At 46.8% G+C, this 12871-nt stretch overlaps 1 protein-coding gene and 1 pseudogene across 3 annotated transcripts in view; one reads left to right on the forward strand and one right to left on the reverse strand.

Annotated features, from left to right (window-relative positions):
- LOC127693938 (tryptase-like) overlaps positions 1-12871 on the forward strand; it is a 127692-nt gene that overhangs the window by 91843 nt on the left and 22978 nt on the right. The window lies entirely within an intron of this gene.
- LOC127695663 (uncharacterized) lies at positions 10217-10340 on the reverse strand (annotated as a pseudogene).

Consider the following 12871-nt stretch of genomic DNA (forward strand, 5'->3'; position numbering starts at 1 on the left):
GTGAGCGTCAGAGCCTGACCAGAACTGCTCGGGTGACTTCCATAACAACAGAGTAAGTCCACCATCACCACATCCAGGGATAGCATCAGAAAGAACCAGGTCCAACTGTGAGCAAAGGGGCGATAGATTGGCCCATGAGAGGGTCCTGACCAGGTTCTGGGCTCAGGGATGCAGTTAGAAGGATGTGGCTACCCAGGGTTTCTGTCAAAAGAAGGGGTGTTGGGCAGAGGCTGGGACAAGGGAACAGCACTGGGGTACCAGGGTCTCAGAGCATAGGGTCCCACCCAGGGGTAGTGGAAAGGCAAAATCATGTTTTCCATGTGCCCTACTGCATCTCAGCCCTAGGGACAGGAAGGATGTAGATCAGTGATAAACTGGGTAAGGTACTTTTGAAAGATGTGAAATATCAAACCAAAGGATGAAGAGTTAGAAGGTCCCCTGACCGGATGACCGATAGGGAGGAGGCACCACTGGTATAAAGATAGCAAGGGGGCTGGGGAGATGGCTCAGCCATTAAGATCACTTGCTGCTCTTACTGAAGTCCTAGGTTCAATTCCAAGCACCCATGTGAGCAGCTCAGAATCACCTGTAACTCCAGCTCCTGGGTTTCCAACACCTCTGTCATCTTTGGGTACCTTCACATGTACAAATATATGCACAGATCATACACATCATTAAAAATAATATAAATAAACCTTATAAAAAAAGGCAAACCTCCAATGTGACACAAGACCAGCTTCTTCCTCACCCTCCTGGCCTCAGACAAAAGTCTAGAAGATTAAAACAAAGGTCTATGAGGCCTTTTTCTCCTGCAAGGAGAACTCCTGTCTAGATAAGTTGAAGATCTGTCTGATTGGAACATTGTTAGTGAGAATTCCTGGAAAGAAACTATCTGCAAAGGTCAACCAACAGACAGACAGACAAACTGACTGACTGACCGACTGTGTCTGTCAGATTGACTGATTAAAATTACAGTGATGTGGGGAATTTGGAATGTTGCAGGTCCAGAAGCTAATTATCTTCTCTTGGGCCATCTGTGGCCCCCAGAACAGGGTCCTTGCCCACCTCTCCGTCTGAACTAGCATCCTGTGATTAATAGATAAAAATCTTTGAGATCTGGAGCTGGAGAGATAGTTTAGTTGTTAAGAGCACTGGTTGTTTTTCCAGAGGACCCACTGGTTAATTTCCACCAGCCTGGCAGCTCAGAACTGTCTGTAACTTTTCAATGCCCTCTTGTGGTGTGTCTGAAGACAGAGACAGTGTATTCACATACATAAAATAAATAAATCTGGTCAGTCCCTGACCCGACGCAGACACCAGCTGCCTCAGCCTGCAGCTACTTGCCACCTTGGGTCTGTGTCTTCAGAGGGCTCCTCCAGGTGACAGGCGGCTGCAGGCAGATGGCCGGCTGCTCTTAGGTGCTCTTCAGGGTTCAGCAGTGGTGTCCCCATGGGACTGGCTGCCTTGCCACTGTGCTGATTTCTTTAGGCACATGGAGAACCATGAGCAGCTGTACTAAGGAAGAGTTTGACTGCCATATCCTTGATGAAGGCTTCACTGCCAAGGATATTCTCAACCAAAAAAAAAAAAAAAAAAAAAAAAAAAAAAAAAATCAATGAAGTCTCTTCCCCTGATGATAAGGATGCTTTCTATGTTGTGGACCTTGGAGACATTCTAAAGAAGCAACTGAGGTGGCTAAAAGCTCTTCCCTGTGTTACTCCCTTTTACTGGGTCAAGAGAATAGTAACATGTTTACCTATTTCTAAACATTATATATTATGCAAAATTTACAATGCTGTTACTCAAGGAGAGACACTGAAGCAGGCCAGACCCGGCCTGAGCCATGGGCATAGAAGACTAGAGCCCTGCTTCCCTTTGTTACAAATGAGTTCAGGACAGAGAGTCCACCATGCCAACTGAAGTATGAACACACAGGGACAAGAAAAATGCTTGATGTTTTTAGACTAAGTCACACCGGGACTGTCTCTTTTCCTCATTGGTTAGAGTCCAACCTCACAGTCTTTCATGATTGGCTAATTTTAATTTTAAAAGAATCAGCACAAAGGAAGGAAGAAAGGGGGAGGGAAGTGTTCACTTTAGGGCTTTAATGTAAACAAACATTCCACAATGTTGGGGAATGCAAAAATTTGTATAAAGGTAGGGGAATATAAAGACATTTTAATTCCTTATCCTAAACAAAAGTCTGATAGTTAAATAAAAAGATGGATATTTAATGATTCCTACATATTTGATACTGTGCCAAGCTGACTGGCACAAGTTTACTCCACTAAGGATTCGGTACAAGCAAACCACGTGACTGTACCTGGGTAAACAAAGCAACCTCAGGACAGCATGGATTGCAGAGCTAACATGGAAACCCTCCGAGTCTACTAATCTGTACCTGACTTTGCACTTTTAAAGGATCAGCTGATAAACATGACAGAAACTTGCCTTGGCATATTGGGCTTTCCTCCAGCCACTGGCTCCTGAAACCACTTAACTCCTGCTTCCAAAGACAATGATCAGAATCAGAGAGACCTGATAATAATTTTCAAAATGGCTTTGCTGCTGCTGGTTGTATTTTCATAGAGCCTTTTAAGTAAAATGCTAGCATTCTACAGGAGTACAGCCTTGAGATGCCAGGATGTTTCCCACCTGACTAGCAGAGTGGTATCAGGTGGGACTGACCTAAGAATCCTTCCTTCTCTGCCTCTGTTGCAAATTTGTTAGAATTAACTCCTTGAGGATTGTCACTTACATTCCCTGCCCCTCCCCAGATCCCACACATGTGTGACTCAGGCCAACCAGGACATATCTTCCCTAGCCATCCTGGGACAATGACAGACTGACCAACAAAGGGCTGATCAGCAGTGACTTCAGAGACTATTGTTCAGACACAAGGGGGAAACTCTTAGAACTGAGATCAAGTCACCCTGGGCCTGGCAGCACTTGCCTGTAACCCTAGCACATCAGAAGCTAGAGCAGGGGTTTTTGAGTTTGACGCCAGCCTAGGCTTCATGAAAAGACACTGTCTCGAACCAAAGAGATGGAATTAGCTGCTAGTGTGAGCCTTTCCAAAAGTGACTAAAAGTGGAGACATTAGAAAAATGCATCTCATTTATTACATTTCCTGGATTCTACCTCAAGACTGAGGTGCTAAAACTGAAAGTAGAGAATTATAACTGGCCTTGGAGCCGCTGAGCCCACCCGTTCCTCAGCCATGCGCACACCTCAAAGACCACTCCCAACACCTTCATTTGCTGTCAGTTTATTGAGACAAATACAGGCACAGGCAGCCCAACCCCACACTGGGGTTTCCTGGGCATTCTTGTCAGCAGGGAAGGACAGGCCAGGGAAGAAGGCAGGACAAGGAAGGGTCCAGGAAGGGAAGATCAGAGGAGTCAAGAAGCTGTCTCTGATGTTGGGCAGCAGCCGGGAGACACGTCCACTAGATGTGCTGATGGATCCAGGCTAAGGAGCTCTGGACTCTCGAGAAGATTGATGGCAGATCGTTGCTGCACTCTACGCCTATGCTGACCACGCCTACCTGTACCCACTTGTTGCTCTTCAGGCAGACCAAGGGACCCCCAGAGTCACCCTGCAGGAAGAGGGGCAGTCCTATCAGAGGCAAAGCACTAGGGAAATCTCAAATCCACCCTCCCTTGGAGAAAAGGCATCTGGAGCAGGATAGGAAGATCACATCTGGGCCCCAGTGACTCACAAAACAGGGGCCTCGGCCTAAGGTGCCAGCACAGAGCATGTCGTCAAAGATGGCCACATTTTTGGGTTCATCAGGAATTTTCTTCCTATAAGCCCGCTTACAGCTCTCGTTATCCTGAATTGGGATCTTCACCTCATACAGTTGATAGGGAGGCTGCAGAGCCACTGGAGGAGGGGCAGAGAAGTCAGGGAGCAGGGGTGAGTGGCATGTCTCCAGCAGATTCACTTCATGCCAGTCACACTGGCCATGACCTCACTGCCTTGGCCTGGAGCAAGTCAGAGTCCCCATTTCCCCATATGTCCTAGATGGGACCAGGACCTCAAGCTATATTTACAGGCATAGCCTTCTATTTTAAATGGGTTTAGGAGTCTTTAAAAGGGCTTAGAGGGGCTCCAAATTCACACCTACCTAGAACTTCAGAATGTGACTTTGTTTAAAGATAATTTATTTATGTGTGTCGTTGACTTAAAAAAAATTAAAGCTCTTCCAGCCCCAGGCACTGTGGGAGTCTCGGGTTACCGTGCAGACATGGCCAAGTCCAAGAACCACACCACACAAAACCAGTCCCACAAATGGCACAGAAATGGCATCAAGAAACCCTGGTCACAAATACACGAATGTCTTAGGGGATTCCTGAAGATCATGCTTTTTGCCAAGAAGCAGGACAAGAAAGGCCTGAAGAAAATGCAGGCCAACAATGCAAAGGCAGTGAGTGCAAGTGCAGAGGCCATCAAGGCCCTGGTGAAGCCTGAGGCCACCAAGCCCAAGATGCTGAAGGGCCCCAGCCACAAACTCAGTCCCCTGGCTTTCATGGCTCACCCCAAGCTTGGGAAGTAGCTTTAAAGCTACATGGCCAGGGGGCATAGGCTCTGTTAGACAAAACCCAAGGTTCCATCCACGGCAGAGGCCACAGTTCCAGCTAAGGCCCAGGCTGCATCTTCAGCTCAGATTCCCAAAGGTGCCCAGACCCCTATGAAGGCCTCATAGAAAAGGCTCCTGCCCGTGTGAAAACAGATGAACTACTGTGACACACCTATGCACACGATGTTTGCAGATGACCAGTGTGCTATGCTGTTTTTACAAATAAACTTGAGGGTTTATCTGTTAGCTTAAAAAAAATAATTTGATCATTCTGAGGCAGATGTGGGGAGAGAAGCTTATAACCCTAGGCCTTAAGGCTGAGGCAAGAGGATCAAGTTCGAGACAGTCATCTGCAGCTAGCCAGCTTATCCTGAATTGGGGATGAGCCCTAACTCCCGTTGTAAGGGTTCTTTTATGAGACAGAAGAAAACACAGAGGGGACAGCCACATGGAAACACAGAGAATAGTGACAGAGCTACAAGTGACGGTAGGTGTGGCTGGAGACACTGCAGGGACAAGAATCTGGAGCCTGTGGCCACAGACATTGTGAGAGGAGAGCTCACTGCTGTAGCTTGCACCCTGAGTCTGTGGCTGCATGGGTGCACCGCTACATCACATACAAGAAAAAGGTCTGCACATGCCTTTAATCCCAGCACTTGGGAGGCTGAGGCAGGCAGATTTCTGAGTTTGAGGCCAGCCTGGTCTACAGAGTGTTTTCCAGGACAGCAAGGGCTACACAGAGAAACCCTGTCTTGAAAAAAAGAAAGAAAGAAAAAGGAAAAAAGAAAAAGGTCTGAGTGCACCTAGAGGTAACCAGATGACATGAAGAAATGGGGTTCATCTAAGAGGGTATCCCCTCCCTCCTGCATGGGATAGAGTCAAAAAAGCAGCAGCACCTTCAAACCTGGGCACCGCAGATTGGTTCACTCTTGGCTACTTGCCGGCCATGAGACCTGAAAATGTCCTGACTTTTGTGAGCATCTCATTGGTGGCCAAGAAGCCTACCCATGAGCCCCTGCACCGGGTAGTCAACTCAGAGCCTTGCTCCTGACTGTTTGTTTCCACACTGCCAGCTATCCCTCCAGAAGGGACATGGAATGAGAGACTGTGCAATGTCCCCTCTGTCTCTCCATCTATTCACCCCAGCTGTGCTTACCATTATGGTGAACATTGCCCCAGCCAGCCAGCCAACACTGGTCAGTTGAGTTGAAGGTTGAGTTGTTATTTGGCAGAGAGACTGGACTGACATGTGTGGAGGTGACCAGGTGGGCAGTCAACTGCATCAAGGCCACATCAAACCTCTTACTGAATTGGTTGAAGTCGGGGTGGAGGATGATCCTGCTGATGTTCAGAAGGTCCTGTTCCTTGTAGAGGTATACTTCCCCCACCTGGACCCGGAACAAGGCTGGGTCAGCATCCTGGCTGTGGGAGGACAGAATCTGGTGGCTCAGAGGCAGATGGTCAGGGGTAGCATCATGTCAACATTCCACACCCAGCAAATGCCCCCAGTGGTGTCTCACCTTTGGATGCAGTGGGCAGCAGTCAGAATCCACTGAGGGCTGATGATGGAGCCCCCACAGATGTGCACCCAGGAGCTTGCCTTGTAATCGTAGGTTCTCAGGCTGACCTGCCATGGCCACCTGCCTGGTGGGGTACGGTGACCCCCCACAATGCCCACTGGCTTACCTCTGGAGACAGAGACTAAAAGCATTATGGACAAGTCAGAGAACAAGGAGCAGCTTCCTGTTACCCCAACCTTGGACCAGATGTTGACACCCAGTGCTCAGGTGACCCTAAGAGTGAGCCAGCTGAGGGTCGGGGAAAATGCAGGACTGCCTTCCTGAAGCAAAGCACTAACTGAGGGGAGTCAGGACTTACCAGAGGCCATGAACACTGGGCTTTCCAGGAAGGACAGAGCCAGGAGCAACAGCTGGAACATCTGCAGGGGGAGGGGGCTCTAGGAAGTGCAGGGCCTCAGCCACTACAGGTGACAAATACTGTGGCTAATCCCACTGCCCACCCACAAAACAACTCTCTTCATCATCATGAAGAACTGGGTTGGGCTTGGTGGACTTTTCCTGAAACCAAGACAGCACTCAAAATGTGGGCCTCTGTGTCTCCCTGCTCAGGGTGGAATATTCTTGCCAGGAATTTATAAGAGACCTGGGTGCCATGCCCACCCAGGACTTGAAGTCAGGAGAGACATCTGACAGCATCTGTGGGCATTTCTGTATTGGAGCCTGTGAAGATACTGCTGGAGCACGTGTGCACACATGCAGACACACACAGAAACACACACACACACACTCAAACACACACACACACACACACATACACAAAAGGCAGAGGTCGGGGTGCTGCCAAACTGGGGCTCTCCCACTTCACCTATCCACAGTGTCCCATTAAAATAATCTCAGTCTGGCCACAAACACCCATCTTGTGGCCAAGACAAGGATGCCAAAGACCTCAGGTAAGAAAATGTCAGGAAGGCTCCCTGCAGTGTCCCTACTGTCCACTTAAGAGGATAAGAACACCCATTGTCCCCTCCATAGGGGCTGTCAGAGGAAACTCAGAGCCAAGCTGCGGACTCACCTTGGCTCCAGAAACACCAAGTTCTGTCCTATGAGGACCACTCACAGGGTGGTTTTTGAGACACGTCCCCACAATCAGATGGATTTCACTTAGATAGCCTATGGCACAGTTTTTTTGGAGACTAGGTAACAGACATATATCTCAGGTGAGAGCAAGACAGACAATTCCCACAACCCTGGGCAGACAGAAGGGTTTATATTCCTAAACTAGACAAAGGTGACCTGAGGTGAATCCTGGCATTTCCAAACACCATTAACATGTCCAACGTCAGTAAAAAGACAACCAGGGCACCAGAACCTCACAGGAAATGTATAGATAACTATCTTAATGACTTTGTTTATGCTGCAGGCTTGGCACCTGTCCCATGGTCTGCTAACTGGCAAGGTGGAAGTGAAGGCCAACATGGACATGGAAGCTAGGTGGTAGCTAGCTGGTAGAACATGCTCTTCTGAACAAATCGTCTCCATCAGATTATCTGTGACTGATCCCCTAGGTAATCTTGGCAGTGCTGCAAGCATCGCTCTGGTTGTCCTGGTTTTCAGGGCATTAAAAATCCAAGGAGAGGCCATGGAAAGCATCTGAGGCTTGACACCTTGTGGCAGGGTCCAATCCCTGCAAAGAGTGCTGAGAAGACACGGGTCAAGGAGAAGCCTCCAGTGCAGCAGAAGCTCCTCCACCTACTGAAGATAATCTCGCAGTTGAGTCTCTGGAGACTTTTGGAGTTGGACCTATTTTATTTCATATTAAGAGATGAGACTTTGGAAAGTTGTGGCATAAAATGATGTGTTTGGGTATCAAGATGGCAAGGGGAGAAGTAGGCTGGTTAGTTTTGTCAGTGTAACTGGTTTACTCATTGTTCTGTTGCTGTAAAAAGACACCATATCCATGACAACTCTTATAAAGGAAAGCACTTAAGAGGGCCTTGCTAACAGTTTCAGAGTTGTAATTCACTGTCATCGTTGTGGAGAGCATGGTGACATGCAGGTAGATATGGTGCTAGAGAAGCAACTGAGAGCTCTACATCTGGATTCAGATCCACAGGCCATAGGAAGAATGAGACTCTGGGTAGGGAATGTGCTTTTGGAAGCCTCAAAGCCCACCCTAAGGGACACATTTCCTCAAAAATGCTACCATGCCTCCCAATGCTTTCAAATTATGTTACTACCTGGTGAGGAAGCCCTCAAATATAACAGACTCTGGGGCCATTCTTACTCAAAGAACCACAGTGACACAACTTAGAACCAACAGGGAAGAGAGGAATTATCTATATCAGGTTTGTCAGTGGGCCTTTCTGTGAGGTTTTGGTGATAACTGGTGTGGAAGACCCCACACACTGTGAACAGCACTATTCCCTAGGCTCCTGAACTTCTAAGAGAGGAGCCAGCTAGCTGAGAACCAGAACAAGGGATCACACGGTTATCCATGGCTTTATCCTCTTGCTCCTGTCTGTGGATGTGATGCCTTGAATTCCTGCACTGACTTCTCTGCAATAACAGATTGTGACCTGGAGTCGTGAGCCAAATAAACCATTTCTGCTCAAAGTTGCCTTATTGGGATATTTTATCATAGCAACAGAAATGAAACTAGAATAGATTTTTTGTTTGGTTGGTTGGTTTTAGATACCAGGTTTCTTGGTGTAGCTCTGACTGTCCTGGAACACACACTGTAGGTCAGGCTAGCCTCCAGATCAAAGATTCAACTGCCTTAGCCTCTTGAGTGTTGAATTAAAGGCATGTATCAGCAACACCTGGCTCTGAGAACAGTCATTTCCAATGTTACTCTGCACTAATGGCTCATGCTCTCTGGATCGTGGGGTGCGAGATGTTTAGGGGCCTCATTAGAGAAGGACATCGATCCTGGAGCCATCCATCATCCCCACGCTGGATGAAGACTTCCTGCTGCTGCTTTGGGGTCACCCATCCTCTAAGGAAGCCCAATGAACTAACAGTTTCTCTGGGGAGAACTTCAGTAGAACCATATTTTGGAGGAGGGGAAAGACATTGTTTAAGTCTCCGAAGGGAAGGAATACTCAACAGAGGACCTCCCCCAATACCCCAGTGACCATGATAGAGCTGAGACCAATCAAACAGAACTAAGCCCAGCCTTGGTTTTTCTCGTCATTCCTCTGGTTTTAGGGACTGTGTTTTCTTGAGAGCCTTGACTATCTTTAGCACACACCCCACAGCTGAGCTCTCCCCACAGCCTTGGAGTTAGGAGATTGTGTTCAACCTCCAGCTTCCATGAAGTAATGTAATCTTCAGGAGGGGCTGGCCTGCAGGAAGGGCTAGGAACAGCATTCTTAGCCTGTCAGCCAGAGATGCTCTACAATGCTCCTGTGTTACTCAATGTCTTCCGTGGTCATGGTGCTGTAGGGAGCAAGTTCTAGGCCACACAGGGTTTCAAAAAGAAAAAACCCATTGATGTATCTGAAATTTATGTTTGAGTTGTGTGAGGCTAATGAGCTTATTTTGGTTTGTCCAGATGGCTGCATGTCTTTGCAGGTCTCTCCAGTTTTTAATGTCACTTTGCAGGCCTCCCACAGGCATGTGTACCTAGGTTTAGCTCATCTTTGGTTTTGTTTTGTATTGGTTTGCTGCTTTTGTTTTAGATTTCACACAGGATGTGAGATTTATAACAGAACTTGATTTGGTGGGGTGCAGAACATGACAGTAGAAACCCTCAAGACTGATTTTGAGGGTCTCCTGCTACTTGTACAGGATACATGCCACAATTGGGAATATATTTTACCCCACAGCCATCAGAGATGAGCCAATTCCCAGCTACTCTGTCATGAAGCCCATGGGTGCTAAACTTGGTGAAAACCCCATGCCTTTGAGGTGTGTTCCTTCCAGTACCCAGGGAACTTGAACCTGACTCTACAAAGGGCCTCACTCACTGTTCCTTATCCTTCAGATCTGTTCAGAGGCACATGAGGAGCTGGCCAGTGTGAACCCTGGCTGCTGTGCCTGGGACTTCCCAGGCGGCCTTCCTGGAGATGAGCTTGGGTAGAACATACAAATCAGAGGTTAATGGCCTCCAGGGAATTATCACCAAGTTCCCTTAGGGCAGCCCATAGAGGTGACAAGCTGCACACATTCCCAAAGAGGCTGCTGTTTCCTCTCAGTGTCCAAGAGGAAAGCATTATTATTGGTTTAGTTGCTTTCAGCATCTTTATAGTTTTGAGGCAGGATCTCTGCAGCCCAGGCTAGCCCTGAACTCATGCCCCCTTTCTGTCTGAACTTCTTGAATGCTAGGTTTGTATGTATGAACCACCATACATGGTTCACTGAGGTTCTTTTCAAAGTCCTGAACTGATTAGTTAGCTCATTGAAAGCCTTGGCAATTTCTAGTTCTGGCTTTCTGAAACTCCAGAGTGCTAGTCACTGAAACCTGGCCGAACTGCTACATGTTTTTGGCTCCTAAACAGGCACAGTACAGGACCACGAATTGTGGATTCCTAACTGGTAAGATAAGGCCTACAGAGTCACCTCTGTGCAGGACAGTGAGGGCAGAAAGGGGGTTTGTATAAATCAGTTGACAATCTGCTGGTGACTAATGCTTATGACTTTTGAGTAAAGAAAGCAATTTTCCTTTACAAATATTGGAACAGACACAATTGTTAATGACATATTTAGGAAAGTCACACAGCCCTGAGGACAGAGAACAGACTGTCATGGATGCTTGGGTTTGTTTGGTTTTTTTTTTTTTTTTTTTTTTTTTTTGTGTTCTTCTTTGAAAGCAACTGAAGGCACCTAAACTTTGAAAACATTTTTATCCTTTAGCTTGTGATAGAGACACCTTTTGTCCCCTAAGCAGCCCACTTTCCTTCATCTTAAAATAAGGTGCTTACCACGGAGAGATGGCCAGGGATGTAGCTGGGGTAGTGGTACTTGCCAGCATGCATGTAGCCCTAAGTTCTGCTCCTTGCCCTGTAGAGTCTGAGCATGGTGTGAGTCTGTGATCCTGAGCACTGCAGAGGCAGAGCAGGAAGATCTGAAAATCAACGTCATCCTCATCTGGGCAGTTGGTCACAGGCCAGCCTGGCTACACATAATTCCATCGCAAGAAAAACAGATGGAACGGGAAGACAGCACAGCTCTGAGAGCATGTGCACACCAACATTGTGAGTGGGTGGTTTCCCAGCGCCCACAAGGTGGCTCACAACCCTCTGTCTCCAGTTGCTGAGGAACTGACAACCTCTTTTGACCTCTCTGTCCAGACACGCATGTGGAGCACATATATAATCCAGACAAAACACTTAGACACATAAAATGGAACAAAATCTGAAGGAAAGGAAGATGCTTTTAATTAATGCTAAATACAGGTTAACACTTTGAATTCCCCCAGATTTTTGTTCCAACGAAGTACTTTTTACCCAAGGAGTTTCTTGCCTCTTTTCTTTTGTAGGCATGGTACTGAAGACAAAATCCAAGGTCTGATATGTGCTAGACAAGTGTCCCAACACTGAGCTCCATCCCTGGGAATCCTAGGGATTTTCTGATCCAATACTGATGTCCCCTTCATTCCCGTCTTGATACAGGGTTTCACATAGTCTTCGATTTGACAGCCAAAGTTGATTTTGAATTTCTGATCCTCCTGCCTCTGCCTCCTGAGTGCTGGTATTACAGGCCTGCACTGCCATGCTGTTTTATGCAGTGTTGGGATTGAACCCTGGGGAAGCTCTCTGCCAACTGAGCTCCATCCCCAGCCCACTGGTGATTCTCACAGCCAAACATTAATTCTCCTGTAATCCAGAATTTAATGAAAACTTCTACCTCCAGAAGTCTATAGTAAAAATTTTAAGGTCATCTGGGTGTGGTAGCTCATGACTTTAATCCCAGCACTCATGAAGCAGTGGCAGGAAGATGGCTGAGTTGTAAGGCCAGCCCTGTCTTATTTTATTTATTTATTTTTTATTTGATTAATTCTTTATTTACATTTCAAATGATTTCCCCTTTCCTGGAATTCGCCTCCCTGAAAGTCTCATAAGCCATCTTCCCTCCCCCAGTTCCCCAATTAACCCCTTCCTGCTTCCCTGTCCAGGAATTGCCCTACAATGTTGCACTGAGGCTTTCCAGGACTAGGGGCCTCTCCTTCCTTCTTCTTGGGCATTATGTGATATGTAAATTGTTTATAGTGAGTTTGAGGTCAGTCCAGTCTTTATAGTGAGTTTCAAGCCAGCCAGAACCACACACTGAGACCCTGTGTGTGTCTCAAAACAAACAAACAAACACATAACAATCAAACAGCAACAACCACAACCACATTGTTGTGCTTCTCAGAAATCTTTGTTAGTGTTTTGCTAGGATCTCCATGAACATGGTTTGTCAATGTCCCCATTTGTGGCCACATGCCTCTGGCACACATAATTCTACATCCTTGCACTCAGTTGATTAAGTTCTTCTATAAAACCGTGCATATAAGCATTGGAGTAGTAGCTCATGCCTGTAATCCCAACATTTAAAAGGACTTTGAAACTGAGACCACTCTAAGCTATAAAGAAAGACCTTGTTTCAAATTAAAACAAAAACAAAAACAAAAAAACCAAAAAAACTTCACACTTGTTTTATGAGGTATTTTTCTAGGTGACTTTTAGTCTCTTTAACTGGAATACTCTTCTATTCTGCCTTCTTGTCTAGCTCGTCATTACCAGTGACGAGAAGTTATGTTTCTTTAATGTGTTGAGTCTTGTGCTAG

The sequence above is a fragment of the Apodemus sylvaticus genome, chromosome 10 (genome assembly GCF_947179515.1).
Source record: "Apodemus sylvaticus chromosome 10, mApoSyl1.1, whole genome shotgun sequence".
Taxonomy (NCBI): domain Eukaryota; kingdom Metazoa; phylum Chordata; class Mammalia; order Rodentia; family Muridae; genus Apodemus; species Apodemus sylvaticus.